Here is a 14,647-nt window from a genome sequence, read left to right as displayed (position 1 = left end):
GTTTCGGCTCGAATAGGCAGAAAATATATCACCGAATAGTGTATGCAATTAATGCATTCAAAAGAGCTGAATAAATGTTTTATGGACCCATAATAGTGATCATTATTTAAGTTAAGTTTTGCCATAACCATTTATTTTGCCATAAATCAGGTAGCTTTAAAGTGCGGCCATGACAGCAATGGTAGGAAAAAAGATATATAATATTAATCATATTCGGATATTCGGTATTCCGTTTTCGGCCAACTGTTTACTATATTCGGCATTCGGCCAAGCATTTCCCTTTCGGTGCATCCCTAATAGTAACATACACGTACTATGCAACAATATGAATAAGTCAGACCAGAGTCTACTGATGATGACTTAAAAACACATCAGCCTGGATCAAATAGCACATGGCAACACAGGTCTTACAGTTTTTCATGTAGTCCTCTCAGGGTCTCTCTACATTTTCAGAGCATTCCTTGCCAGAGGTGTGTGCATATAGTTTAGAGATCAAAGTCAAAGTCGTACGCTTTGTCACACACGTTACCGCAGTGAAATTTGTTCTCCGCATTTGTCCCATCTCTTGGAGCGGTGAGCCGCAGCCAAGGAGCGGTGAGCTGCAGCCGTGCCACGCCTGAAATAATACAAAAGTATATAGCTTAGCTTTTTGCTATAAACATGATAATGATGACGGATGTATTCATTGTTATAATGTTGTGTGTAGTCTAGTCATCTTGGTTGTGTTAACGTTTTCTGTGCCGTTTAGTCTGCCATCTATTGTCAGATTGAGGTAATGGTTTCTACTTTACCACATAATGACATTCCTCATGGAATCTCAAATCTACTTTGTGACCTAATATACTGTTTTCCAAAAGATTATTTTTTTCCAGTAACGACACCAACAAAAAAACCCAGATTGTTCTAATCTTGCTCTCCTCTTTGTCTCACAGTTGTGTCCTCTGAACACGTGTTCTGTGGTGTTCCAGTCAGGAGGTGTGGGAGTCGTTCTCTCAGTCAAGGACGTGGTGGAGTTTGTCAAGAGCTCAAATCAGAAACCCTCCAGGTGTGTAACGGTTGCTACACACTTATGTGAGGGTAGCCTCGGAGACCGTAGGGGTCTCAGAGGCTAAAAGGACTTCTCCTTGTTCCATCACTCAAAGACCTGTGCAACGACGCTGTGTTGATGTGGGGTCCTAACTGCTCCAGCTAAACAACGGTCACAGCAATTCTCTGCTGCCAGATGCGAGGCCGTCTTCATCTTTCTGTCACAGAGATGGTACCAGGATTTTAACAATCTCAGGTAAACCCTGAAGAGAGATATGGAAATATTTAGATAATTTAGAATTATCTGAATTGTAGAAACTAGAGCGGTGCCCATGGGGCCTCTACATGATCAGAAACCCTTAACATGTACTTAAGGTGACCAGATCCAAACTGTTCATTTGAGGGACAGAAGTATCGCTTGTGTGGGACAAGTGGGACCGGAACAGCGTAAGCAACTTATTACTTAAGTTGCTATTAAATGCCTTGATGTCATATATTCGAACATAGGCCTAATATTTCTTATCAGTTTGTTATTAAATCCCTCTAGCATCTCACATTTTGTTTTAAAATGCTATTTTGTTCATGTGTGGTACTGTAGCCTAGGGGGGATTAGCCTGGTTAATAAACCAGACCGAATCAGCCGTTGGCAAAAGAAATTGCCTACCAGCGGATTACGGTCTGGCGAGGCTCAGTAGCACGCCTCTTTCCTACAACCGAGAACAGGTCGGACCAATCGGGACACGGTATGCAATATGGGCGGGCTTTGGTACAGTGACGTTCAATGCTTGAGACCTTTGACTGACAGTATCTCTGACCAATTGCGTCAAAGAGAAAATGTTTGAACCCGCCCCCCGGGAAATGAAATCCAAGTGGAGCCAGCCCAGACTAATATACCGCGACAGTGTTGTGTGATATTAGTCTGGCTTATTAGCCAGGCTAAGGGGGGATATGTCTCGTGTTATTTTTAACATGATTTAAAAACACATCTTGCAGGAAAAGACAATGAGAGAGCTTTACAGAAAGCCAATTAGGGCAATAACTAACCCATAATACATCAAGGCATGGCAAGCACTTGTGACTACCTGGACATGGCTGTTGTTTGTCCAACAGTTGATTATATATAAAAATAGCACTGACATTTAAATGACTTTATATGACTGTTAGTGTTATCTAATGCACACCATAGGACAAGAATGTTTAACAGCTAGTTAGCGTATTTGATGCCACAGGTCTATTCAATTCAATTCGATTAATGTTTTCGCTCACTAGCCCTAAGCAATAAATTGTTCATCTGTCTAAATACTTCCTTAATGTCAACGAAGTCCACGCCCACAACACCAGAGGGAGTTCAACAAACCATGTGCAACCCAGATTCGGCACAAACAAGGGACTAAATTAATTTCGCACACACACATTTAAAACACACAGGCACCTACCCAAATCACAATAAGTAGTATGACATAATGTCTGAAATATATATTCCTTATATTACCATAATAAACAAAGCATGTTGTTTATGAGGACGTCAACAACAATAAACAAAACGAAGCTAACAGCCGAGTTAGCTTGCAAGCTAAAGGTTAGCTTGGAAGCTAATAGCAACGTTTAAAAATAAAACACAAAGAGAAATACAAACACGTCACTGTGATTATTTACCTGGCTAGCACAACGTGACCTCTGACCTGTCCTTTGGTCGTGTGAAATTGTCGCCATGACAACACAAATACACAAGCCTAGTGTTGATATCTCGCGTGATCCACCTGCAGGCTGTTTGTTGATACGGGTGACGTCAGAGCGTTCTGTGTACAAACCGTTGCTAGGCATCAGCCAATGGGCAACGGGAAACCAACAGAATAAAGCCTGGCTGTACACGGCTGTTAGACATCACTTCTTTTGGAGAGACACTGAGACAGTACAGCTCAGAACCTTAGCAGAAGAAGACCTATCCATTGTGATGGCGGTGACACAAAGTTATTACTCCGGTAGTTTCATCAACGCTGTGGTCAACCACCCAGACCTGGCGGAGACGGAGGAGTGCAGGGAGGAGAGGTGGAGGATCAAGGAGGATGAGTGGCAGGCCATTGTGGAGGAGTTTGAGGAGAGGATGGAGGAATGGGAGTCTCGTGTGGAGGACTACTTTTCTCTCCGTAAGGTGGAGGAGAAGGAGACCCTGCTGTCAGAGCAGTTGAGGATCAATGAGGATGAATGGCAGGCCCTTCTGGAGGAGAAGGAGGAGATCATGGAGGAACGGTTGTCTGCTGTGGCAAACTACTTTTCCCTCATGTCACTGTGAGAGCTCGAGACCCTGTACCACCACCCCCGGCCCTTTTAAGGGCCACTTCCTCTCCTATTGCTGTGACCTTGCCGTGGTGGAGAGGCTTTAGTGATTCAGTGACCCTGGAACCTGTCGTGGTGGCGGTTGACAGGTTTAACCACACCGGACTGGTCACAGGAGAGAGTCCAAACTAACAACAGCAAATAATAATAATAATATTAATTTGAATAATAATAATAATAATAATAATAATAATAATAATAATAATAATAATAATAATAATAATTATTATTATTATTATTATTATTATTTGTTAGTAACGCACTTTATATTTGACACATGACATAAAAAGTCACACACAAAAAAGAAAAAAGAATAATTAAAAAAATACAAAATAAGAGACTCTCCGAAAAAGTAGGGGGTGGTGAAGGGGGCGGGTGGAGGTCGGGGGTCTGAGGAGTTCCTTAGGCTTAGGACTCGGAGGAGGGGGCATTGTTGCATGCACTGCACTCTGCAGTCTCCACAAACAGGGATACGCGACCTTTGCTTGTACTGTAGGAGACGGGACGCCAGGGTAGCGAATGGAGTTATTGGAGTAAATGTATGGGTATTCTGTGTAGGTAGGTGTACTACTACCATCATGTTTCTGAACTTTCATCAGGATCATAGCAGCACTGTTGTTAAGAGTTCTGAAGAATGCAAGTGGGAGCTTCTCGATTCTCTTGCTAGGATGGCCATGATGATTGATGATGATCATCCCGGACCCGAAATCCCGATGAGTTTCTCGGCATCTGGCAGGGTGAATGTACTGTTAATCTGAGTTCCGTGACTGCGCACACACACACACACACACACACACACACACACACACACGCGCACACACACACACACACACACACACACACACACACACACACACACACACACACACACACACACACACACACACACACACACACACACACACACATTCTGATGAATTGAAAATGGTGGACCCTGTTGTAAACAAGTCAGTGTAATGCTTTATCAGGAGGGGTGTCCACAGTAACAGTTTTTGAGTGGTGTAAACCACTCCTACATTTCACATGAAAGCACAACTCAATAAAAAAATCACACCCGTGTGAACTGAGTGGTGTAAGTGGAGTAAGTGGAGTGAGGTATTATATAAGGTAAGGTATTATATAGCCTGATCAGCTCTGATCTGACGTAATGAAATCACACCCGGATGTGATTTCACAACTGGCTTTTTTTGCGCAGAGAAAATGACCACGGTTGCTACGGTCATCCAGTTCACCCGGGTGTGATTTAATTACGTCAGAAATTATTTTGAACATAGCAACCATGGTCATTTTTTTCTGCACACAAAAGCCAGTTGTGAAATCACATCCGGGTGTGATTTCATTACGTCAGATCAGAGCTGATCAGGCTATATAATACCTTACCTTATATAATACCTCACTCCACTTACTCCACTTACACCACTCAGTTCACACGGGTGTGATTTTTTTATTGAGTTGTGCTTTCATGTGAAATGTACCCATTCTGCAAGCTGTTAATAAATACTTCAATCGCACGCGCACACACGCACGCGCGCGCGCACACACACACACACACACACACACACACACACACACTGCCCTGGGCTCTAGCAGCTGAGCTGAACCAAGTGCAGATGGTGGTTTTGATTATCCAGAGGAAGATGCCTCATGTAAATGATGTAATGTTGGTTTCATGTTGGGTGGAAAGTTGTTTCATTATTTTCATAGACTGAAATCACTGTGGTTATGGTTAAACATCTGTTATCTGGTTCAGTGAAATAATCTAAAATAAAGGGGAATATTCTTTAGCAGCACTTTACTCCCCCTAGTGTCACATTAGTAGAAGGCATTGTGACCAACTTGGAGGAGGATGGATGTGTGAAACTGGAGTCATTAAAGTGAGGGGAGGAAAGTTGTAGCATGAGAAATAAATAATGCTCTCATTACATCGCCAAAATACTAGTGTAAAATATAATATAAACCTTACTCTCAAAATGTACTTTTGTGGTAGCTGAAACAAATGTGCCCGAAGAGGTCCAGAGTGGAAATGGGAAAGGGGTTTAATTGATTGATTGTAGTATTTATTAACAGTTTGCAGAATTACAGTACATTTCAACCACAACTCCATACAAAAACTGTTAACTGTGGGACGACACCATAAAGCATTACAATTGTTTAAAATAGGGTCCACCATTTTCAATTCATCAGAACATTTAGAGATGTACAAATATACACTTCTATATAGCCAAAAACAGGAAATCATCATAAGAGGAGGTAAACAGGGAAAGAAAAAAAATACAGTGAGGCGATTCAGATTTTAACGGGGGCCAGTTTCGAATTGTAGCCGTCCGTAGGTGCCCTTTGAGAGAGGTTTTGAAGGAGTCAAGGGATTCGCATGTCTTAATGACTGTTGCTAGGGCGTTCCACATTTTTGTGGCGTAGAAGCGTAATCTCGTCATTGTACATTTGAACATACGGGACATTTGATCTCTGCATTTAACCTACCGTAACCTAACTATTAGGAGCAGTGGCTGCTATTAATTCAGCGCCAGAGGAGCAGTAAGGGTTCAACAGGACACATAGCCTACTGTGTAGTGTAGACCAGGGCCAGGGGGCGAACGGAGGACCTTCTTCTTCCCAGACGGCCTCTCTACCTACTCAGCACTGGCCAGAGGCCACCCGAGCAGATAAAGGAGAGAGCAAAAATGCAGTCCCCCACTTCTTCTTCTTGACCTTAACGATGGAGCTGGCAGAAAAACATGTTCTGATTCCGACCTTCTGTCTTCTCTAGAAAATCCATGATGCGCTCACTGTGGTCGCTGATGGCTGTTTCTCCTAATTCACAAAGAGCCTTGTATCTGGAAAGACTTAGACCTCTTCTCACTCGTAAGTATTCTAATTTCTTGAACACTGCTTGTATACACACTGCATGCACGCACGCACGCACGCACGCACGCACGCACGCACGCACGCACACACGCACACACACACACACACACACACACACACACACACACACACACACACACACACACACACACACACACATTCCCCAGTTCTAAGTGCACCAAGCTGAGTTGGACCTGGCAAACCGCAGCCCTGTTCTTATCTACCAGTATTTGACATCAGGGGGGAGATGCCACAGTGACACAACCTCACTGAACACATGGCAGAGAAAGTGTGCCTTAAACTGCTAGGAAAAAGCGATACATGTGAATGCAAACTAATCCAATACTAACCCTAATACCAGACGCATCAATGCGTGTCCATGCGTGGAATCTTCTGCACACCTACTATGCATCTGTAGTACACCAGATGCACAGATATACCTGAATAACATATTACATATTACTGTGATAAATACCTCATTTACACAGATAAATGATCTAAATACCTGCTTCGGTTCTCCCACCACAAGTGTATAATGTTCTGATTTGAAAGTTTGTTTCATCAACAGTTACGTAGTTTGCATCAAAATTCTAAAGAATGACTCTGATTTTTTTTTCTTTACCTTTACCAGGTTGTCGCCCAAACCGGTCAAGTCTGAGTCCTGGAACACAAAACCTTGAGCCTTACAAGAGTGGAGCCATCCTGGACCTGTACCATGCTTTCACAGCCATGTCCCCCTCATCTATTCTGATACCTGGTGTACTGAGAAGTTCTCCTTGAGAGATAAGTCAGACAACAACCTCAATCTTTCAACCCCTGTGAAACACTAGTTTTTGTTTTGGCATGTGACAGTTGAGAATCTGATTCCTCTACTTAGTTTTGATTGATGTTGATTGATGTTTAATAAAACTGTTAACACACTGTTTTGTTAAAATTACACCATACTACTACTAGTCAATGTTGAATAGTCGAAATACACCACAATGTATTGCGCTCAACAAGTTGCAAATAATAAATTGTGAATGAGAAATACGCCAATATGTTGGAGATTTCTTTTATCAACATGTTGTAACTGTTTCCTTTTTCTCAGTTCTAGACTAATTCAGGTAAACAGATGTGCATTAAATGGAAATATTATTTCAAATGTAGCTTAACCGTAACTACATCTATTATTTTAATAGAGGGTATGTGCGTGACATCATCATCAAACCCGGAAGTTACGCAGGAATGCCTACTGAGTGGCAAAAAACGACTTTCTAGCCTTGACAACCCATGCATCCAAACAGAAAAAGCCTAAAGGCTATCTGATTGCGTTAAACAATGTTAAACTCACTTTGCATGTTGCTTTGCCACTCGATGTGCCATTCACTTTAAGCATGCGCATACCCTCTATACTGCTGTAGTCAATTTTATGCTTTTAATATGTGGCTGAGGCTTGGGTAGAACAAGCCTCAGCCACAAAAAAAAGAACTCTTTCACAGTAGCTGAAACCTTCTGAGACAAACTGTGGCTGGTTATTTAGTACACTACAGCAGTGGTGGAAAGTAACTATGCACTATGCATTTAGTACTGTACTTCAGTACAATGTTGAGGTACTTTTACTTAACCAGAGTATTTCTATTTTTTGACACTTTATACTTCTATTCTAGTACATCTCAGAGGAAAATATTGTACCCTTAAAGCCACTACAATTATTTCAAACGGCTTTACTAGATTTAAATTATAAAGACAAAACATACTCAATTAAGCCCTTTTCAAAAAATAGCTGATGTAGAAGTTCACAGCACCTCATAATGTTGTGTGTGCTTGTAGAGCTGCTATTGATGCCAAGTCAAATTATGATTACAGGACTTCTACCTGTAACAGAGTACCTCAACATTACTACTTTAACTCCAATAAAGAATCTGAGTGCTTCTTCCACTACTGCACTATAGAAATGATAACCCGTGTGATTGCTTTAGCTACATGTAACAGGACCCTCTGGGTCATACACTTCAGATGTTAAGATTCAGGATTTTAGGGTGTTGTCTGGCAAGTTCACTGAACTTGGTTTATTTACACACACACACAACACAACACAACACAACTATATACAATAACACTTAATTAAAGGGATATTTCACTTTCAAATAAAATAAACATTAAATGTAAAAAATATATTTAAAGAAAAAATGAAAAACATAATTGAAAAAATCACAGCCCCCTAACACATTAGACGGGCAGGCGTTCTAATGAGTGAGCGGGCCATGATTTTTCTCTTCAATTGATTACAGGATAACATTAATAAACTATAATATGATGGAAAACAATATTAATCACAGGTAATAAGAGCATAGGCATACCGTAATACAATAATAAGGTAATAAATATATACAATATATACAATAATATAACAATTCAGTGTTTCAGTCAGATACAGGATAGGTTGGCACCAGGGACATCTGGGAACCTCAATGTAAAATTGGCTATTTTGTCCAAAATGTAAAAAGAATAATGAAAAATGGTCTTTAGTAAGGTAAAGTATATGATGTGAACATGTACTTTGCATCATTATCAGAAATGTTTCAATATTTTGGACAAAATAGCCAATTTTACCTTGAGGTGCCCATATGTCCCTAGTGTCCACCAATCGTGTCACCTTTCAGGATAAAGGTCAGTCATAGTAAATGCGGCTACTGCGGCTGGTCAGCCATTTCCACAGTATGTTTCCAAAAAGTTTCTGACCTGGATGGCTGGGTATATTGTCTATCTGTCTTGTACTGTTCCTGGTGGGGTGGGACAGTGCTGGTGTTTCTTCTGCCAATAGCCATCCTGGCAAGTGAAGTGGTGACACCTCCCAGATGCTCTTCATCCACTTCTGTTTGGCCTTCACACTGGATGCCTGAAGTACAGTCTTGTGAAAGGGGGGCTTTCCTGCCCACAGAAGAAACGTACCGGGGCCTCCATCAATGTTCTCTGTCACCCATAGGTCCGATGTCAGTACTTTATTTTTGTACTGGTATGTGGTTCTGCCAGCAGAGTCTTTGATCTCCTTGCTGAAGACCAGCAACTTCTCAAACAGGAACAGGTGGTGGTACTGAGCCTTCCGGTTGAGAGACATGCGAGCTTTGTGGATGATAGACTTTGGGTTCCACACCTGGAAACGGTCGTGAAGTATCAAGTCCCCCTGGACATCCAGGTCCTCATCACAACCCACCAACAGCGCAATGTTCATGGCATCATTTGCCTTCTTGGGAAAACTCAGCATCACCTCCAAAGCAGCCTTAATCTCTCCTCTCTCTCCCTCCGCACAGCAAGACAGTAAGTCCTTCAGCAGGAGCTGGTACTTGGTGATTCTTTGTACTGGCTTAAGGAGGTAGGAGTCAATAGAACTGACTGGGCCCAGGCCATGTTTCTGCTGGATGTGGTCAAAGTAGCTTCCAGCGTGTTCCAGAATAAGATGACTGGAGGCAGGTTTGTTCTTGCAGTAACTCACATACATGCTGAACCTTTCAGCCCATGTCACAAAGCACTGTCCCACATCTCCAGGTAGCTGACAGTTGACCAACTCATCCATGAAAATGTTGCTGTGAAAGTCACAGATCTCCTTGATGTTGCCGAAGACAATGTGTTCCTTGTTGAGGATGCCAGCAGGTATGTCCTCCTCTCCACCGCAGGTCATCTCCAACATGTATGTCTCCAGGCACTCACGCAGGTCTCTGATATAGGCTCTCTCCGTTTGTAACAGTTCACCCATGATGAACGTTACCTTCCTGGCCGACTTCTTCTCTTCGTTGACCGTGTGGTTGTGCTCAGGCTGACGACCAAAAGACGACCGTTGCTCTTCACTGTAGGCAACGGCTGATTCCTCCGATTCCTCTGGCTGCTGCTGGAACTGGAAGTTCTCAGCGTCCTTGAAGTACTCAAACTCCCGCAGGTCTAACTGGAAAAATGTATCCCTGTTGAAGAACTCCTCAACGTCTCCAGAGGAGAGCTGCTTCAGTGTGTTGCACTCCATCATCATCAACACCATCATCAGCAACTGACGAGCTCCAACTTCGAAAAGTCACACGAAAAGTTCGCTGACGTGTTTATGTTTTGATTGGCTGTGCGTTCCGAACACAACGGTGAACGTCACAAGCAGGTTCAAGTCACATGCGCGACACGCCCACCACGCGTGACACCGCTCCATCCAAACAGCTGATCGTCGTTCAGGTTTAAACACACGCAACCAATCAGCGTTTCATATCAGGTACAGTCTATTTCAATATAATGTCGTTACTGTGTTCTGGTGGAGATTTATTTAACACGCCCTCTAGGATATAGTGTGTATTAAACTCTATGATTTAAATCACTAAATGCATGATGTGAATGAACATGTTAGCCTGATAGCTAGCTAGTAACGTTAGCTTGCAGGCACAGTTTGTTTGTTTACAACTAAGCACTTACGAACTCGCATATCTACAATATCTGAGCTTCGTTTTAAATCTAGATATTTATATTGCGTGTCTGTCAAAATGCAAACGGTTGTTGAGTCTTGTGTGTGATGTGGTGGACTGGTGTCTATATGGCCCTATAGCTGGTGAGGTGAGAATGACCATGTCCATTCAGCAATACAATAATGTTGTCTACTCTGTACAGCAGTATTAGGCTAGTTCAGAACCGTATGTATTGTCACATCACAGATTTTTACAGTGGGTGAAATTCGTTTTTGTGTGTTTTCAATCTTTCCACTGTCCACTGCATGTCCACTGTCCAAGGCAACACCAAAGGGCAGGTCAGCCTCTTTAGGCATGCATATTAAAATAATCAATATAAGGATGGATGAATTTGAAACTTTGCAAAATTACTTTACATATAGGCCTATATGGGGCTAGGGGGCGGCAGTGGATCGGGTAGAGTGGCCAGTATAGCAGCTAGATGGGAACCATGAGGTTACCAGTTCGCTCCCGGGCTCAGGGCTCCCCAGAGTCAGTGTTGAAGTGTCCTTGAGCAAGACGCTGAACCCCTGATTGCTCCCGATGTGCAGGTTGGTGCCTTGCATGGTTTCCTCCGCCATTGGTGTATGAATTGGTGAATGTAATGCACCATTTTACCATACCATACCTTTTACCTATAGTCCCTACCAGGCATTGCAGCAGCATGATAGACATCTCCAGGCAAGAAGTAAACACAGAATGCAGTTGATTGACATTGACCTTGAAGATGGAGCTTGCACAAAAAATTAATGTCACCCACTTCATTACTTGTTTGCACCTGTGATGTGATGATTTCTTGTTCTGACCTTGCCTTCTGTCTTCTCTAGAAAATGCATTCTGCACTCACTGTGGTGGCTAATTCAGAAAGAGCCTTGTGTCTGGAAAGGCTCAGACCTCTTCTCACTTTGTTGGATGCCTCATGAAGGTAAAGCTGCATTTTACTCAAAGTATTCTAATTTGTTGATGAACACTGCCTGTAGGCTATATACATTGTACATACAAATGTAGACACAAACCACCTGCTCTATTATTTGGCCCCAAGGATGCTCCCCAGTTCAAAGTCCTCTATGCCGAGTTGGTCCTGGTTCTATCTACCAGACATCTTCCTCTGACACAGACCAGAGTATACTGTAAGTTGAAGTCACAGGGGAGAATGGGAGATGCCACAAAACCTCGCTGAATACATGGCTGAGACGGTGTACCCTCAGCTGCTTTGTAAAATAGTTGTTTTTACATAGCTTAGTTATTATATGACACAACAGTTAAACACTAGAAACTGTTGTAAATTCATACTTCCAAATCAAAGATCAATGGGCCCTGCATGCTCTGAATCATATTTCTACCCTTTGCTGACTGGCTGACCTGTGGTTTCTCCCTCTTTGTCTTTCTCTCTGTTTATCTTTGTAACACTGTCATACGACAAAGTATAAATCAGGTATAAAACGAGACGTCAACAACTTGAAGCACCCACTAACAGGAGGAGCCATGATGAGTGTGGCCCTCAATGGCTTGTGCATCTGGAGGAGTCTGCTCAAGAACATTCCAGATCTCTACGACAATAGTGCCATGCTGCAGGTATTCACATTGTCCGAATGAGTGTTGCATGTCAAAGCTGGAGAAGTGTTGTTCAAGGTTAATTTTGACACACGCTCAGGTTTCCGAGCAAGTAGGGGGCAATATGCAACACTCTTTACACAGCATATCTGGAACAGATCCTTCTAGTTTGAGGTCAAGTGACCACACACTAGTCTAGAGCTCACTGCTCTAGTTTAGCTCATTCCAATTACACACGGCTGACTAGACGGCATGCTTCAAAGTGTTTTTTAGCCCTTGAATGCGTGCACTGTGCATGCCCCCTAGTTTATAAAGAATAAACCTGTCTGTACAACTATATGAAGTGAAATGTTGGTGTGACATGCTCTGCACACTCTGATAATATCTAAAATAAAACAAAATAAGATATAATAAAACAAGGTGTAATACTTTGGCAGCAATAGTAAATTAGTATGTAGTTTAGTCCACCCAGAACTGTGATACTATAGGGCAGGTTCTGACCTTTGACTTAAGGGTGAATATATAGTATAGTCAGGGTTTGATTTGCTAAACGGACAGAGGGGGACATTTTATTAACCACTTAAGCCCTGTTGTATGACAAATAATGAAAATAATCTACAAGAATATAATCTATCAATTGTGATCATCAAACATAAATAACAAACATATCAATCAGTCTAAACTTTCAAAGAGGAAATACATGTATTTATTCAGTCTCACCCGAAGCAGGGATAAAATATGTCCCCACTGGCGATAAAAAAAGAATGACCAGAGAGGGTATATCAAAAGAGACATGGATCGTCCCCCCCATCCCCCAAGCAAATCGAACCCTGAATGTAAATATTGCTTGCTGGAACATCCATTGGTTTTGTTCGAATCTGGAACCGATAGCACTAGTCTATGATAGCACGTGGTAGCTACAATATATTTGGGACCATTCTGCATCACATAGTAGTTTAGCTGGGAGTGATTGGGGTGCTGAGAGAGATACCTTGCATATGATATATCAAGCCATGATAAGATCCACTTTAGATTATGGGAGTATAGTGTTTGGGTCAGCTGCTAGAACACATCTTTGCAAACTAGACCGAGAGCTTTTAAAACAAATCCTATTCTGGCCTTGCTGGTTGAAATGGGGGAGGCGCCATTAAGTAACAGGAGAAACAAACTGGGACTTCATTATTGGATTAAATTCAGGGTTTCCTGCAGACCATTTTTGCCCTGGTGTCACACCGTGCCTAAAATCTCTGGCACCATGCCAAGAAAGATATTTAATATTATGATACAGGCTCTCAAGCTGTGCTGAAATTGGCGCGACAGCACTCCTAGACGTTAATAGAAGATTTGAGAACGGATTAATCAAAAATAAAAACTTCTCTTCTCTAACTTTTCTTCTATTTTAATCAAACTGAATAATGAATTGATCGCTTCTGGCGCGAGCCGGAGATTCTCCCCCCAGCCAGCACTGGGGCAAAGCTTTTTCCTGCAGGAAACACTTGATTTCAGTACAGATGTAATAACTGTTGCACCCTTGGTATTCATTGACGAAAATAATCCCTCCCTCATTCCAGATCATCTGTGAGTCAGTTTGTGCGGTCATGAGCACCAAGAGTCACTACCGCAGGTGTCCGTGTATCGTCCAGAGCAATCGCCTGTACTTCGAATCAAGGCTGGCCTTGATTCGATTCAGACAAAGAATAACCACGTCTGGGGCCATCGCTGGATGCCTCCCTGGCGGACTGCCTCCCTGGCGGACTGCCTCCCTGGCGGACTGCCTCCCTGGATTCATTCAAGGTACTGTAACCCCAGTTTGGTATGCATTATTAGGCCACAGACCTCCATCACTGTGAGAGTTTATACTTGCACATCACGTGTACACTCTCAGAGTTACAGACATGCATGCACTGGTCCATTTGGTTCCTAACTATCAATTGTTTAGCCTTGGGAGCCTGGAACCTTCTCAAGGACCCCCAGGGGACCCCTAGAGCCAATTAACTTATATCAGCAGCAGTTGCTGCTGTGCAGTGTGCACCCACGTAATGTACAAAGTACCACAGACGAATACAGATGATTTTATTATTTCGATGACAGCCAGTCAGTTGATTAATAGAATATATTACAGCATGGTGATGTACTATGGCCTGCAGAGTACAAACTGAGGCCTGGTAACAGTTACAATAGATACTGAACCATTCCGCTGTGCTAGACTTTGGGTTTGCCAGATCTACCAGATGTGCATACCAGAGTACGATTTGGGAGAGATGGGTGAAATGGAAAAAGAACAATTCATTATCAGGCAATAGCAGTTGTAAAACAAGTACTTTGTTTGCCTGACTGACATTTTGGCAAACTGACCCCTTGTTGTTCAACTTCTTTTGCCCAAAGTCTAGCACAGCGGAATGGTTCAG

The 14,647-nt window shown here is 42.5% G+C and overlaps 1 long non-coding RNA gene across 1 annotated transcript in view; it reads left to right on the top strand.

Annotated features, from left to right (window-relative positions):
- The window catches only part of LOC306917036, a 94,056-nt gene extending 87,022 nt beyond the window's left edge, over window positions 1–7,034 (top strand). Inside the window, exons 2-3 of the long non-coding RNA XR_013789095.1 lie at window positions 6,131–6,225; window positions 6,860–7,034. This is a non-coding gene — a long non-coding RNA (uncharacterized lncRNA). The remainder of the gene's footprint in view (window positions 1–6,130; window positions 6,226–6,859) is intronic.
- Window positions 7,035–14,647: the final 7,613 nt, after the last annotated feature.

The sequence above is a fragment of the Electrona antarctica genome (assembly GCF_951216825.1).
Source record: "Electrona antarctica genome assembly, chromosome: 24".
Classification (NCBI taxonomy): domain Eukaryota; kingdom Metazoa; phylum Chordata; class Actinopteri; order Myctophiformes; family Myctophidae; genus Electrona; species Electrona antarctica.
Note: the sequence above shows the minus strand (reverse complement) of the source record. Positions and strands in the feature narration are given on the sequence as shown.